At 39.5% G+C, this 15,464-nt stretch overlaps 1 protein-coding gene across 7 annotated transcripts in view; it reads right to left on the reverse strand.

Moving 5' to 3' along the window:
• The window catches only part of megf11 (multiple EGF-like-domains 11), an 85,042-nt gene extending 78,983 nt beyond the window's left edge, over positions 1-6,059 (reverse strand). For all 7 annotated transcript variants that reach the window (XM_071203520.1, XM_034086042.1, XM_034086041.1 and 4 more), the window contains exon 1: positions 5,810-6,059. The gene's annotated coding sequence lies outside the window, so the exon portion shown is untranslated. The remainder of the gene's footprint in view (positions 1-5,809) is intronic.
• Between the last annotated feature and the right edge of the window lie 9,405 nt (positions 6,060-15,464).

A 15,464-nucleotide genomic window follows, 5' to 3' on the forward strand; every position in this document is an offset into this window, starting at 1 on the left:
GGGCCAAAGGAGGGACACTCGGCTGCCTGGTGTATTATTCATGAGTCGCTCCTGTTGAGTGGGCAGTTATTCAGCATCCAAATCCCAGATGTGGTTCAATCTGTGCTCCATTCACTGCCCTGACTGCTGGCCATTGATCAATAGCGAGGTATCCGGGTGCTGAATAAGCGCAGGGGCTTTATGTTATAGAGCTCAAAGCGCCTAGCACAACGATCAATCACTGGTCATTGGAAATGGGCCAGAGTTTGCTTGCTGGAACTGATCGGACAGGATGAGAGGAGATGCACCTTCAATATTTATTAAACACGAGTAGCACAGCATGTGGCTGAGATGTGGCTGTAATACGTTCCATGTCAGGTATACGTGCAACGAGGCAATAAGGCCGAGTGTATGCAAGTAAGCATCTCAGTTTCTAAATCAGATTTTACTTCCACAGAAGTTTTCTGCACTGTAAATATATCAGCAAGAAGAACGCACACATACAGTAACACAAAAATGCTATGATGAGGTCCCTCTCTGAAAGGTGCCAGAGGCAAGGTATCACACTCTAATAGGCATCACAGTATTAATGGACAGTTGAGCACAGAGAATCATTGTCCACTTTAATCATCAATCATCAGTCAAACAAATGCAGCCAAATGTGGCATGACCACAAGTCTTCCCTGTCTGCATTTGTCAGGATGATGATCATCCATCATGTTGCAGAATTACTGTATAATGTGAAATGTGAAAACTGAATAATAATGAGTATGCATGTGTCGGATAGCCTATACAGGACTTACTGTGATACTTACTGAACCACCTAAGTTGTATCCTTAAGAGTTCAAGTGCAGGTCAGCGTTTCATGTGAATTACATATGTTCTGGATCTGGATTAATACTGAGCAGAACCCAGAGGTATCACGCTCAGTGGGGGATGGATGATCCCCGCTAAATGTCTCTTAAAATTTGCCGGACGCACTCCACGGTTTCTGCGATGACAGCTTCTTCTGGTAGCAAATTCCACTCTCTGATTGTTCTCGGAAAGAAGGAGTATTTAAGAGTGTCACTAGTTGCGAAAATGTGCTCAAAGTTCAAAGAATTGGCTTTGCGGGTTGCACTTCTTCTAACTGGCTCGAGGTACATTGATGCATCAATGGCTGAGATGTTATGGACAATCATGTTGTTCTTGTTAGGAATTTTAATTCATGAATAAATATTGTTTGATCATCAAAACACAACCTAATAGATATATAATTAAGACCCATGAAAAGCTCACACTGCAGGATGCAGTTCATGTTTGAGTTTGTTTAACAGGAATGGGTATTGTTGAGTTTAAAAAACAAAAAGGAAGGTAGAAAAAACTGGCTTCACTTATGAAAGTAATAATATACATTTTAACTGATTTCCACAATTTGTTATACTCTCTTATAGCCTCTCAGTACATTTTTGATGCTGTCAAATTAACATTCAACTTTAAACGCATGATCTTACAATGAAAAGAAAAGCCAACATTTAGGATGCTCACTGATTATCTCTGGATTCTTTACCGGCTAAATTAGTGATTTAATCATTTTAAAACGTTACAGTAATTACTGCAATTATAAAAGCAAGTACAACAAACTGCAAAGTCGACTATGCATAAAAAGCATATGCCTGAGATGGAGAAGTGGATTTTTGCTGCCTAAGGCATAATGATGAATAATAGCCTTATCAACAAAGCACAACACATCCCAACACGCTGGGATCTTATCACTGCTCATTTCCTCAGCTCATGTACTTCCTGTATCTCGGTGGGAGAATGTGTCGTGTGGTTCCCTGCTCTCCCACTGACAACCTAGTCATGTCAAAAAGATTCAGGCTTTATGGTAACGTTCCTTTCACAAGACAAGAAAGGAAAAAAGTGGCAGGTGTAAGCAGAATCATCAGCAGTATTTGCAAAAAGTCACCAGATTCCCACAAGGGACATGCTTGTCATTAAAACAAACCACAAAAGAACTGATGAGTGCATTAATCAGAGCGCAGCCAAGCATTGGTGGGGAGAGCTGTAGTCCGTGGCGTACCTCCCCAAGAGTGCCTGCACCTGAGGGAGGGGGGGGATTAACACTGCTCCACACTGAAGCCCCTGTATCTGAAATCTGCCTGAGCTCATCATTTCTGCTCCTTGCTAAGAGGCTGTGGCTGGAAATCAGGCTCAGGCAATCTATTCCCCTGCAGAGCGCTGGCTGACCGACATCAATGCTGTGCATTGTCGAATTATTAATTAAATGCATGCAAGCGTAATCAGAAGCAGACATGGTCAGACCTTTGGGACAGCTAACATAGAATTGAAGCAGAATCTAAATTGCAGATTTCCTCTTATTTTTCAATGCCAGCTTGCTATGCCGTTTTAAAAATGTAGCATCACTTTGCACTTATCTAACTTGGTTGATGCAAATCCTGCTTGACCATGACTTTTTCTTACCGTACGGACTTAGACAAACAGTATGACAAAAAGGACTCAAACAAGCTTTTGTTTGAGTCAACCAATAGAGTAAAAGCTCCAGCATTAGAATGTTTACATACTTATATCAGATGAGGGTGTACGCTGCATTATATTGTTTGTATTCCCCCTACACAGGCATTCAAAATGTAAATGCCACAGGTTTTAAAAGCATACCAAAAAGTTCAGGTTCTGCCTCCTATATTTCATTAACTTTTGTTAATACAGTTGCTTTGGCTCCGCTCAAAGCTATTTTGCTGAAATAATAAGATCCATCAGTCAGTGCAAAGCAAAAACAGCTTAATTTGCAGAATAAAGGTCATTCAAGCTGTTACTTTTGAGGGGCTTCGACAGAAAAAACAGTGTTCAAAACAACAAACACTGCCTTGAAATATTACAGGACACTGAGGTATTCACTAGTTCTCAAAATCACAGTCAAGTTTACAACGATGAGCTGACTATGCTTTGCCCTTGTGGACTGGACCCATTATACTTATTTTCCTACAGAACACAGTATACTGCAAATCTAGATATGCTGCTAGAGACTATTCACACTGCCAAAAACATATCTGGCCTGTGGGGGAAAATTGTTCCTCGGCATATGTGCTGATGAGTGCTTCCAAATCTTTTAATTCACATGTGATTAAGAGATTATTGAGCTTGCATGAGTCCAAACCAGTATTAATTGCATTCATTGAATATTTAAAGAACAAATTAGTGTGTCCTCTAAATCCTTCAGAAATGTAAATTGTCCTTGCACAGTTTTTACGTATACTTTCATTATGTCTTATCTACATTGTGAATGGTTATAAGTGTGCAAATCAAATTCCTAACATGTAAAGCAATTTCTCTGTTTGCCAATAGAATGTTTCCTTGTGACATGAGAGCCGTATGCCTTCCACAGCCACACTTCCATTAATCAACACTAATTAAAAGGTATTGATTTAGCCAAACATCAGGATTTCCAGTTGAAAGGGTTTACTAGACTGTAAAGAGCAATCAACAGAAAACGACCAAATGCACAAGCCGCTCGTGTGCCCTTGAAGGTTCGGTCGCTTTGGAAGAGCTCAGAAAATGACAAAGATGTGTCCGCTCACTTCTCATTAAACAACGTCAGAATTCACAGCGTTTCGGAGGCAAATGCCATCCTTGGCTCGACTGAGAGCTGAAGCACTGAGGCTGAACTGAGTATCAATTTGTTTTCTGGCAGCATGACCTCTCAATGAGGAAAAAGTTGTATGAAATCACAGCTTGAATCAAACCCCAAACCCTGAGGACCAGCAGATGGTATTCAACAGCAACCTCAGCTCACATGTGATGATGAATAGACACTTTATTAGAGGGTAAAATAAATGGAATGCTCATTGAACATGTCACACCACTTCAGCAGGTGCATGCTATTCCCGGAGAGACTAAAGCAACCGTTTGTGCAATGAATAAATAAAATGTATTTTTGATCACACAAGCTTTATGTGCATAAGCTGCAAATAGAATTTTTTTTTAAAGGTTTCATTATTACTGTACATTAAAAAGTTGTGTACACTGTATGAGCATAATAATGGGATACAATTACTTCAAAAGTGTATTATCTGCTGTAGAAAGTAAAAACCTGTCCTTATAAAGAATAAATAAATTACTTGATTGGCTGAAAATTACAATTTCAAACAGAAAACCATGTGGCTATTTATACCCAAGTTAATGGTAAACATATTGTAGAGACACAGTTTTTACATAACAGTAACATTACAATTACAAAAAGGAATATGTGGATGTGTTTGACTTCCAAAATAAAGGCTCTGTGGGAGTAAACAAATTAAAAAATAATAATAAATAGGTTTAGTCCACATTTTCTGATAGAATCAGAACCTTCTTATTTGTTGCTTTAGTGGATTTGAAATAGCTTTGACTTTTAAACTCGTAATCTAAATTTCAAAATACAAAAAGGTAAAACACTTTAAATGATGTGAATTAATTATTTGTGCACAGTGAAAGATTTGGGTGGTTATTATAGGGGAAATAACATAGAATCAAAAAATTGGTAAGTGATTAAAAACGACATGTGTCACCGTTAAATACTCAAAAAACTTAAAAGACTTATGGAAATAAAGTCATCAAAGGGTAAGGAAGCAAATCGGTGTTGCAAACATGAACTTATACATCTTGTACAAAGTGTCAGTCTCAGGTTCAAAACAAATCCTGCATTGCTGGAGTCAGTGCCAAGGCACATTTATGATAAATGACTTTGTGACAAATTGCTATAATGCGGGCAACCCATGCAGAGTGTGGGATACAGTGCATGCAGCTCCAACAGGAAAAAGAACAGTATCTACTGTAGGGCTTCAAATGAGACCGTCTGTGTGTGTCAGTGCACCTCCTGTATCTGCCAGTAGTTTTAAAAAAAGGATTAATTCAACAAAAGCCACCTTTGTCTGTTTATGTTTTGGTTTTTTTGCAAAAATAAATCAACAGCAGTAGTGATTTCATTATTTAACCATGGTGCAGATCTGCTCATTGACCAATAGACTAATGAAAGTTTAATCGGCTGCTTTAGCTTGCACTATGTTGTCATCTAGTGGCTCAAAATTGACATAACATACAGCATGGGGTCTTTCGAGACTGAATCATGTTGTTGATCACAGCTGGCTGATTCACTCATGACTTTGATAGACACAACAAATGTTGGAATTCCACCGAGAAATTCAGCTAGAATTGAGAAAGACATTTGAGTCACAGGGGCTTCTTCAACCAATGTTAATGAGAAATGATTTAATCCCAGGGGAAGCAAGACATGCAATATTACGATCATCTACAGTCACATAATTTATGAATAAACCCACCATAATGAATCTAAGCAGAGTTGGCATTGAAGCAGTTGAAACCAACTCTTTTAACACACTTCTGCAGCATTAGCATTCCTTGAACGACAGATTTTAAAATCTCTGCGTCTTCAAACTAATAGCATTCCTGGCATACAAACGCAGTCTCCAAGCCGTGCAAAAAAAACATAAACAACAATAGCATGTCTGCAGAATTATAAAACTCTCTGGATGGATTTATTTGGCAAAGTACGCACATTTCCATAGTATAGACTCGCCAATCGCCTAATTAAATAGAAAGCACCATTTGTCACACCAAGCAGCCAGCAAGCAGCAGGCTCCTCAAATGCCAACTTACTGCGGGCTGCGTCCAAAACACAAACTAAAAATGTAACATCTCTATTAACAAACAACTGAAAAGCTGTTTTATCAGCAGATACTGTACAGGGGTGGGGACAGACAACACTGCAGCATTATTAGCATACTCTGCCGATTAAGTCAAAGCCCTTTTTATTTAGCGAAAAAAAACTCACCCGTCTGGAGACTTGAGATTTAAAGTTATTGCCCTCGACAAAAGAGCATTCAGCGGGTCCACGGTGCGACCCGGGCTTCCATGTTTCATTGGTGATAAACTCAAAATGCTGCTGGGTTAAAGCAGGTTGTTTGTGAGGTTCAGAGCGGCGTTGTGCAGCGCGTACGGCGGGCAGAAGTCAGGTGTTGTGAGGGGACCTGCCGCTGCTTCCTGCCTCTTCTCTCTCCTCTCCTTCTCTGGTGGAGCGCCGCCATGAGCGCGGCCCACTTTAAACTCTGGTGACGTCATGGGGGTGATGCTGAAGACGCACGCCCCCCTCTCTCACCCTCACACACAAACCACTTCAACATAATCCCACAATATTCCTATAATTGAAATAAGAAGATATATGAAATACACTTTTAAGGTAAACAACCTGTAGGACTTTTTAAAGGGCAAAAACTAGTTTGCTTATTTCTATTTAAGATTAGCTCCCATCTGTCAGCTTGCAATATGGCTGCGACATTTAAAATGAGATGAGGTGATGGTGGGTACATTGCCAGGAGCAGCGTGATTATTATAATTAGATCCTATATTTTTCCGCAAGGGTGAACACTACAGCTCTCCTCTGAACCAAGAAAAAAAGGATCAGCTTAGATCAGGTGGAATTAGTTTTTCCTTCACCTTCAGCATTCAGATAATTGCTCCAAACCCATTTGACATATCCCCAGACCTCCAAAAGATTTCAGTTTTTTAGAGACGAAGTTAAGTAATGGTTGGTTGCAAAAAGTATCTGCAAGGTTTCAGTCAAACTCAAACTCAACTATCCTGATGTTTCCCAGCACATAAACTATCCCCATTTGGAATTTTCCACATGAAATATTTGGAAATATTTGGATAGTTTCACACTGTGACATTTAATAGAGGTATGATTATTTGGGGAAGGTCAGAGGCTTGAGAGTGTAACGGACAGGGCATCTAAGGTAAATATCCTTGTTTTAACTGAATTATTCTCTGACCTGACAAAACATTGTAAAGGACACATCTTGTGGTATTTAATGTTTGTTCTGATCCCTAATAAGTATTTTTTGTGTATACCAAACCTTGATAAAGCTTAACCCCTCTTCAATTAAAAACACATCAAAGTGCACTGTTGAGAGGTTCCTTTATTACAATGATCACTGGCACTTTACTTTGTTTTGAGTCGATTCCACCTACACCGCCTGCTGCTGTAAACACTCAGAGCAACACGTATTGTATTGTAACACGTATCTATGGTATTAACCTGTGTCTGAAAATGGTAACAAAAAAATGCACCATTTACTCCTGTTAGAGGAACATTGCCTTAAAACTGCAGTGACCACCCGTTTTAGGGAGCCATTTTTAAAAGGAAACTATATGTGAGCCTTGTGATTTGCATTTTCAGCAGGAAAGACAAATATGATTAAGGGTAAGAGCCACAAACAGGGTATACAGTCACAGAGATGGAGAAGTGGACTATAAGATCAAGATGGTTTTGGACTTTTAGGAAGATTATAGACAACAAGAAAAGATTTACCAGGTTCATGAACACAGTGGGTAGTAGGTAACAAAACAACACAAAATACTAAATTATATATGATTAAAAGTGGACATGCTTGTATTGTTCACCCAATGGATATTCTATCGACACATTTGTCAGCTCACTTGATTTAAGGCAGAAGCATTTGACTCAATTACATACATTTGCGTAGTTCATCAACTTAATGTTTCAGCTCTAGTTCTGCACATGTTTGGGGAGTTTAATCTCTAACGATGCACCATATTATGTAAGCTTTTTTTAATGTAAAATCCTCATTTGTAAAGTGACCTTTAGCCTGTAAAATATGTACTGATATAGTGGTGTGTGTCATGAAATTGAAACATTCAACTACAGTATAAGTAAAGCTCAGATTTGAATTTAAAGGGGTCATTTTCACATTTCATAATTGTTTTCTGTGCCAGGTTCTCATAATTTCATAATTTTCAGGTTTCATAACTGTATTCTGTGCCTCTACTGTGACCTGTTTACATGCTTTAATGTTCAAAAGGTCTTTTTTTTTTCTCATACTGCCTTTTTCTGCAGCACCTCTTTTCAGCCTGAAACCAGAGCCCGCAGTCTGCTCTGATTGGTTAGCTGACTCTGTTGTGATTGATCAACCGCTTAGAGATGTCTTGCCCCTTAGCCTTTGAAGACCATTTACATGCACAAAAGCCTATACACAACAGAAGAGAGCTAACCCAAAACACATAGGGCCCCTTGAACTAGTTGGATGTATGTATTTAGAAACGTTGAACTCAATGAGTATCTCTCAGTTGTTGCTGTCTGCTTATGTTTGTTGTAGGCTCGGTCAACATATTCCATGCCACTAAAACCAACCTGCACTTTCCCAGCGGTGTACCGTGTGTGTGTGTGTGTGTGTGTGTGTGTGTGTGTGTGTGTGTGTGTGTGTGTGTGTGTGTGTGTGTGCGTGCGTGCGTGCGTGCGTGCGTGCGTGCGTGCGTGCGTGCGTGCGTGCGTGCGTGCGTGCGTGCGTGCGTGCGTGCGTGTGTGTGTTGATTTCTCAATCATGTACAAGTACTTGTTCTGCCTCAGTACATCTTAGTGTTGGACTTTTGTTTTTCGTACTTTATCAGAAATGTGTTTGCAACATTTGACGCATGCAATCCTCTGTGTGCTGTCTTTGGCTCGGCTCCAGATGAACTACATCTGCACAAAAGTAAAAGAAGACACAGCTGCCTTTGCTCTCTGTATTAGCTCGCTGAGTTATCTTACCCAAACAGAAGGGCACAGCTCCACCTTCCTTTTAACACTGGCTAAGAGACATTATGCTGTATGAAACATGAAAGTCCATTACACCACTCAAGGATGTGCAACATTTGTATTTCCTTTCCTTTTTTTTCTTTTGATAATATGAATGCATTGGTCTATAACTGTTATCTTTTGAATGATTTATATCTTGATCTATGTGAGGCATTAGTCAAGAAAAAAAACACATTACTTAAAGGATTTTATTTTAACATTGAGGAATCAAATCAGTTTGGTGAAATTAATGTAAGATGTCCGATTTAGTCTGCACCTGATAGACCAAGGAGGGGACACTCAAGGTGAAGGAAACAATGATTTGAATTTCATTTTATGAAATAGATTAAATGGACCAACACTTGAAAATGAAGTCCATGCATTGGATTTCATTACCTTGAGTGTGGAACAAGGATGGAATCTCAAACACTCCAAGTTTCAACCAATGAATAAAAGGAAATAGTATGCTTAACATCAAACAGTTACTACAATAACTGGAAACAGTGCAACAGAGTGCCCACTTGTCCTTCCCATTCTGTGGCAACATTTATGTGTTAGTCATTGCACAGATTTGCATGTTTGGGACCCCTACTGCTGGCCCCTCTCCTCAGCCCAAGCGACTGTCTGCTGTTATCGGCTGCTTCAGAAGTTGCCTTTGTGGCCTGCTGTAATCCCTGACCGCAAATCCCAGAGTCCCCAAACAAAGTAGTGGTGGATGAGGCAACACATTCCCAGCATCAAACAAGGCATAGCATATTCTGGTTCCCCACCACTGCTGCTTGTCCTCAATCAGAGCATCTGAGTGGGTTCCTTTTATGTCTCCTCATGGCGCTGCAATGTCTGGTGAAACAGTGTTGGGCTGAAATGATTGAGCTGTACATTGGCTGCCTATGTGACATCTGTTATATGTCTCTGCTACAGTCTTCCTGTATGTGTGTTTGCTCTGCAATGATTTTTTTAAATACAGTATGTGCATTACATATGCAGCCATGAATATGGATACTTCTGTACAAGCTTCACACAGTATGTACTGTTCTTGCTCTAAAAAGCTAAAACAAAAATAAATATACCAAAGAGAGAATAGGAGGCTGTGAGTTATTTTTATAGCAAGATTAAGGTCAAATCTGAGGGCAGAAATTAAATAAATAAATAGAATAGTTATTTAATTGTAATTATTGTAATAGATGTTCACAGCTTTGAAAAATGACATTCTGTTGCAACACGAACAGAGTTATCCACAAACCTCACTGTCACTTTTTAATGCTTTTAAACAATGAAAAATCATTAAATCTGTTGGTCTTCAGGGACTGGTCTGCTTTCTGTCCCCAGAGTCAGAACTAAACATGGAGAAGCAGCGTTCAGTTATTATGCTCCAAATATCTGGAACAAACTCCCAGAAACCTGCAGGTCCGCTGCAACTCTTACTAATCCAGGCTGAAGACTTTTCTTTTTGTCGCTGCTTTTAATTGAACTATTCATATCTTAAACTGCACTGTAACTTTTATTCATGTATTTTTTCTTTTAATGTTTTTTTTTTTTTATGACTGTTTTTAAATGCCATTTTCTTAATGTCTTTCATTTTTGTAAAGCACTTTGAATTGCCTTGTGTTGAAAGGTGCTATATAAATAAACGTGCCTTGCCTTGCCAACAAATATTAAATTAGATTGTAATACATTTTAAAATGGCATCTTCTTCCTTCCAATTACAACAATACAGAACGTCTATTATTCATATCAACAGTTTAACTGATGGAAAAAGATGTCTCCTGTTTCACCAAAAAATCAATTCTCATCCCTGGTGTTTTTAAGTTGTGTCACTTGGTCCATCATTTGCTAAAAATGTTTGTCCAAAAGCAAATCATGCTTGTATACAAGACGCAATCCAATATTAAAGGTGAGCTCAGGGAAAATGTCCCCGTTGAGCAGATAAGTGTGACAAACTCTGCACTTGCATCATTATGCAGTGTATGTAAACAACAAAGTGAAGTAGCAACAAGAAAAACATATTTTTGAGTGTGTGTGTGTGTGTGGGGGGAATCTAATTGGATTCAGCCCAAGTCACCCACGCAGGTGTTTTCACTTATTATGGCTGATTATATAACATCAGATTGAAGTACAGTAGAACTCCAACTGAGTACATAAAAATCAAAACTCAGGAGCAGGACTTTAAGTTTTTTGATGTTTCGATCACAACCAATGAAATGACATTCATCTTGTGTGCATTACTGCTACACCTCCTACCAAATCTGAAAGATCGCTTGAATTCCTACAAACTAAATGAATGAAACACTATTGAGCGTACAGATCAGTGGACCCCATCTATTTTGGCTTTTGAACCCTTTATATAATACACTGTACTTCGCCCCGCAGGAAAGAAACCCCCTGGTGTCGATGTTTTATGATCCATGTGGTAGACGGGGACTGTAGTCAGGTCTGATATGCTTGAGTTCCCACATCCCAATTTGTCTAAAGCAACTTAGAATTCACACAGTTCCTGTCCATGGGCTGAAGATAGGACACGACCAATCTTTTCTCTCTGTCAGTCCTGGTTTATGGAGAAAAAGATGATTTTGGCAGTAAGATGCTTTTGGTAAACCAGGCACGCCTCAGTGGCCTTGTGTCTGTCAGGGCAGTGTGTAGAGACGTCAGAGCCGCTGTAAAATGGCAGCCTGTTTCAAGTTGTGCTTGATGTCTAATCTGCATGGACCGGTTGGGCTGACAGCTGAAACATCATTCACTAAGGGAGGTAATGGGCTCCTGCCTAACAGGTGAAAGCATTCATTGCTGGTTCTGATTTATATTTTCCACAGAGGTCAAAGTGACTGATACAGTATGGACCCTAAATTACAGACAGAATAGATCAAAACGTTTTTTCATTTTGGGATCTATGAGAATACATCAGAAAGTTTAAACAATTAATAAACACTGTTCAAATGAATCCTGATAGAACATCTTTGTTAAATGCAAAAGCCAGTTGATATTTTATATATTTTTGTATGTGAATGATTGGTAAACTGGGCATTTCTGGAAAAGCAAAGCCAGCTCTTGGAGGTTAAACATCTCTGAGTTCCTATAAAAGTCCAATCTGGAGTAGAATATAAGATCATCATCTTCTTTTAATCCTCACAGCCACAGAAGGTGTCAACAAGTATCATATGTGTCATATGTGTAAAGGGAGGCATTAAAGCAGGAAGGGTATTGCTGTGGGTTAAATCAGACAGACTGAAATAAATAATACATGCACAGAAAAGGTCCCTTGTGGAGGGCTGATGAAAACCTGGAGAAAAAAAGATGATGATATTATTTAAAAAAAAAGCTCTCTTAAAATGAGAGTACACTCAAACAGTATATATAAAGTTAATGTTAAAAGAAAATAGAAATACATATAAAAAAATTGTCAATTACAATATCTACTAAAGTGTTCAAATATAAGTGCTTTATCCATCAATCGTTAAGTGTTTAAAATGCTGGAATGCGTACAAAAAGGATAGAAACAAAAATATATTGGAAATGCTCTGTGTAAATAATGCACCAATGCCAGAGTGTTGCACAGTTGAGATGATTGAAAGAAAAAAGGAAATGGCATCTTCAGGCCAAGTCCCACATCTGGTCTGAATTAAACCACGATTTAGATTACAACATGGTTATCAGTGATGGTATGTTACTAAATAAATCACCCAAGTACTGTGCTTAACTACTTTTAATATATGTATATACTTTATTTCCTATCTTTATTGGGCCACAGTATCTTAGTCTAAACTGTAAAGGGTCTTTTTTTTTTTAACTATTTTTCCATTTGTAGTATTATGCCCACTGCTCCTAGGATGGGTTAAATGCAAGGCTAAATATTACTGTGTGTGCAGAGGACTTCATTAAAATTCTCCATTTCCAATCAAATGCTAATGCTTTGTAAATAATAATAATACAAAATATAATCATAGTAGAATTATGTATTATGGATAAAGTTAAGACTGAATTGTACCTTTACAGGCCAGTATAGTAAAAAAGCATTGTTTTTATTACTTTTGACTATTGTATGAACTCTAATCCACATATTTGTACATATTTCTTATTATTTAAACATTTTTATTCAGAAACGGAACAACTGTGATGTCACCTAATGCCTCCAAAGGGGCAATAACGTGTGTCTGATTCTGATTTCAATAAAATATATTTCAATGAAATAAAGTGCATTCTATTGGTAAAGAATACTATTTTCCCTTTAAGATTTAAGACTTAATTCAAATGTTTCACATTGTAGGGCTGAAGTCGAATAGTCAATTTAGCTTAGGAACCTTCCTAACCGAGTGAAATGACCCGGAAGTCCCTCAGTGGCAGCCATGATAAGTGCCGTTCGAATTCTCTAGATGAAAGGAAAGGAGGTTTCAAACTTCCTTTATAACCTCCTTTAGCTTAGGAACCACTGGACCTCCCTAACCGACAGGAGAAGCGAAAATGCTGCCCCACAATGCCTTGCAGCCGCAGCATTTGCTGTCACTCAACGGCTGAAGTCGAAGAGTCCATTTAGCAGGAACCTTCCTAAAGTAGTGAAATGATCCGGAAGTCCCTCAGTGGCAGCCATGATAAGTGCCGTTCGAATTCTCTAGAATGATGAGAATGATAGGAAAGGAGGTTTCAAACTTCCTTTATAACCTCCTTTAGCTTAGGAACCACTGGACCTCCCTAACCGACAGGAGAAGCGAAAATGCTGCCCCACAATGCCTTGCAGCCGCAGCATTTGCCGTCACTCAACAGTCGGCCGTTCACGGAAACAACCGATTATGACCGAGAAATTATATCATGAAAGTTACGGTGCTTATTAAGCAGCGGCGTAGCTGTGGGTGGGCCCGGGTGGGCCTGGGCCCACCCACATGCACGTCTGGCCCACCCACAGCCAATCAGCGCTTCATAGCGCAGAGCCGGGAAGCCCAGAAGGAAGTGCCACAAACTGCAGTTCATCTAGTGGCCGACAGGGGAAAAGGAGCAATTCCCATAGACCCCCATGTTAAAATGCCCAACTAACTTTACAGCAGAAATAAACATGTTTCTAGCCTGGATCCAATCAAACTTATTCTGGATATAGTTAGATTCCACCTTCATGACAATGGAATAGGGAGTGCATTTTTTTACCGTGTGTTCTTATAGTAAGTAAAGTAACTTTTGCCGTGAGTGAATGAAAGTATTATATCTTCTTGAGGTCTGCAGTTTAGCGTGTTCACATTTGCTGAATATGAAAACACTCAGTGTGTGCCCACTGTGCGACTGTCAAGGATAAACAACCTGTGCCCCCGATATATGTTGTATGTATTACACAAACATTACATTGCAGTTTAAGTGTCCCCAACTCCGTTTAAGAGATCTATCCCCCGTCTGTGTGCGAGGGGGCGGGGCAGTTTATACACGCGCAGCTGCTACATGCAGCAACACACACACACGGAGGAGATGGCGGAGAGAACGCGCTCCGAGGTGTGGTTAAACTATAGCCGTGTCGATGTGGACAATGCTCGTTGCCTAAAGTGGAATAAGAGTTCAGCATGTGAGGGCGGTAACACAAGCAATGTGTCTAAACATTTAGCAAAAGTGCTCCACATCCAGACGGAGGAATGCACCGGGTTGGACTGTCTTTCTAGCAGCTCTGTAGCCCCGTCCACGAGTAACGTTTCCACGTCAGGTGTTATGTATGCTAGCAGCAACACACCGAGTTAACTACATTATACAAACATAATGATTAGAGTTAACAGAGTTATTTAGTTTGTTAAAGTTTCAGTTATTCTGTTTACAGTTCTGTCATCACATTATTTAATACGATTTGTTAAAACATTGTTGTTTCTTTTGATGTGAAATATTATGTATTTAATTGAAATAAAAAGCAATGTTAGTTTTGTTCACAATTAGTTAAGTTAGTTTACCTTGTTTTTTTCTCCAAAAGAACCAATAAAAGTCATGTTAAAGGACCGGATCGATAAGACATAGACATAGACATACTTTATTGTCATTTCAACGAGACACAGAGTGTACTATTAAAACGACATGTCGTTGTACTGGCTTACAGGAACAGGACAATATAACAACTTGCTAAAATTGTACATATAAATAAATAATAGTGACGTGGTGCAGATAAAATTAAAGATAAAGTGTGCGTTTAAAATATAAAGACTATACATATAAATAAAATAGACATCCTATATAACAAATATGTGCTCTTTACACAGCGTAATGTAATCTTTATGTTACTGGTCTACTTGCTGTTCAGCAGTCTGATGGCTTGGGGAAAAAGCTATTGCAGAATCTGGCTGTTTTGCTCTTAATGCTGCGGAACCTCTTGCCGGAGGGCAGCAGGGAGAACAGAGCATGGTGAGGATGAGTGGGGTCTTTAAAATGTTCTGGGCTTTTGTCAGGCAGCGTTTCTGAGCGGTGTCTCTGATGGGAGGGAGAGAAACTCCGATGATCTTCTCTGCTGTCCTGACCACTCTCTGCAGAGACTTCCGGTCTTTGGCGTTGCAGTCTCTCGACCAGATGGACATGCCGCTGGTCAGCACGCTCTCTGTGGTTCCTCTGTAGAACGTGGTGAGGATGGGAGGGGGGAGCTGTGCAGGAAGTGTAGGCGCTGCTGTGCCTTCTTAAATAGTGATGTAGTGTGAGTGGACCAGGTCAGACTGCTTGTGTTATGCACCCCCAGGAACTTGGTGCTGGCTGTAGTCTTCACTGCTGTGCCGTTGATGTGGAGTGGTGGGTGACAGTGCTTTTTGTTCCTGAAATCGACAATGATCTCTTTTGTTTTATCGACATTCAGGATCAGGTTGTTGGTGTTACACCAGTCTGTCAGATGTTTCACCTCCTCCCTGTAGGCCTGTTA

Source organism: Pseudochaenichthys georgianus, chromosome 6 (genome assembly GCF_902827115.2).
Source record: "Pseudochaenichthys georgianus chromosome 6, fPseGeo1.2, whole genome shotgun sequence".
Taxonomy (NCBI): Eukaryota; Metazoa; Chordata; class Actinopteri; order Perciformes; family Channichthyidae; genus Pseudochaenichthys; species Pseudochaenichthys georgianus.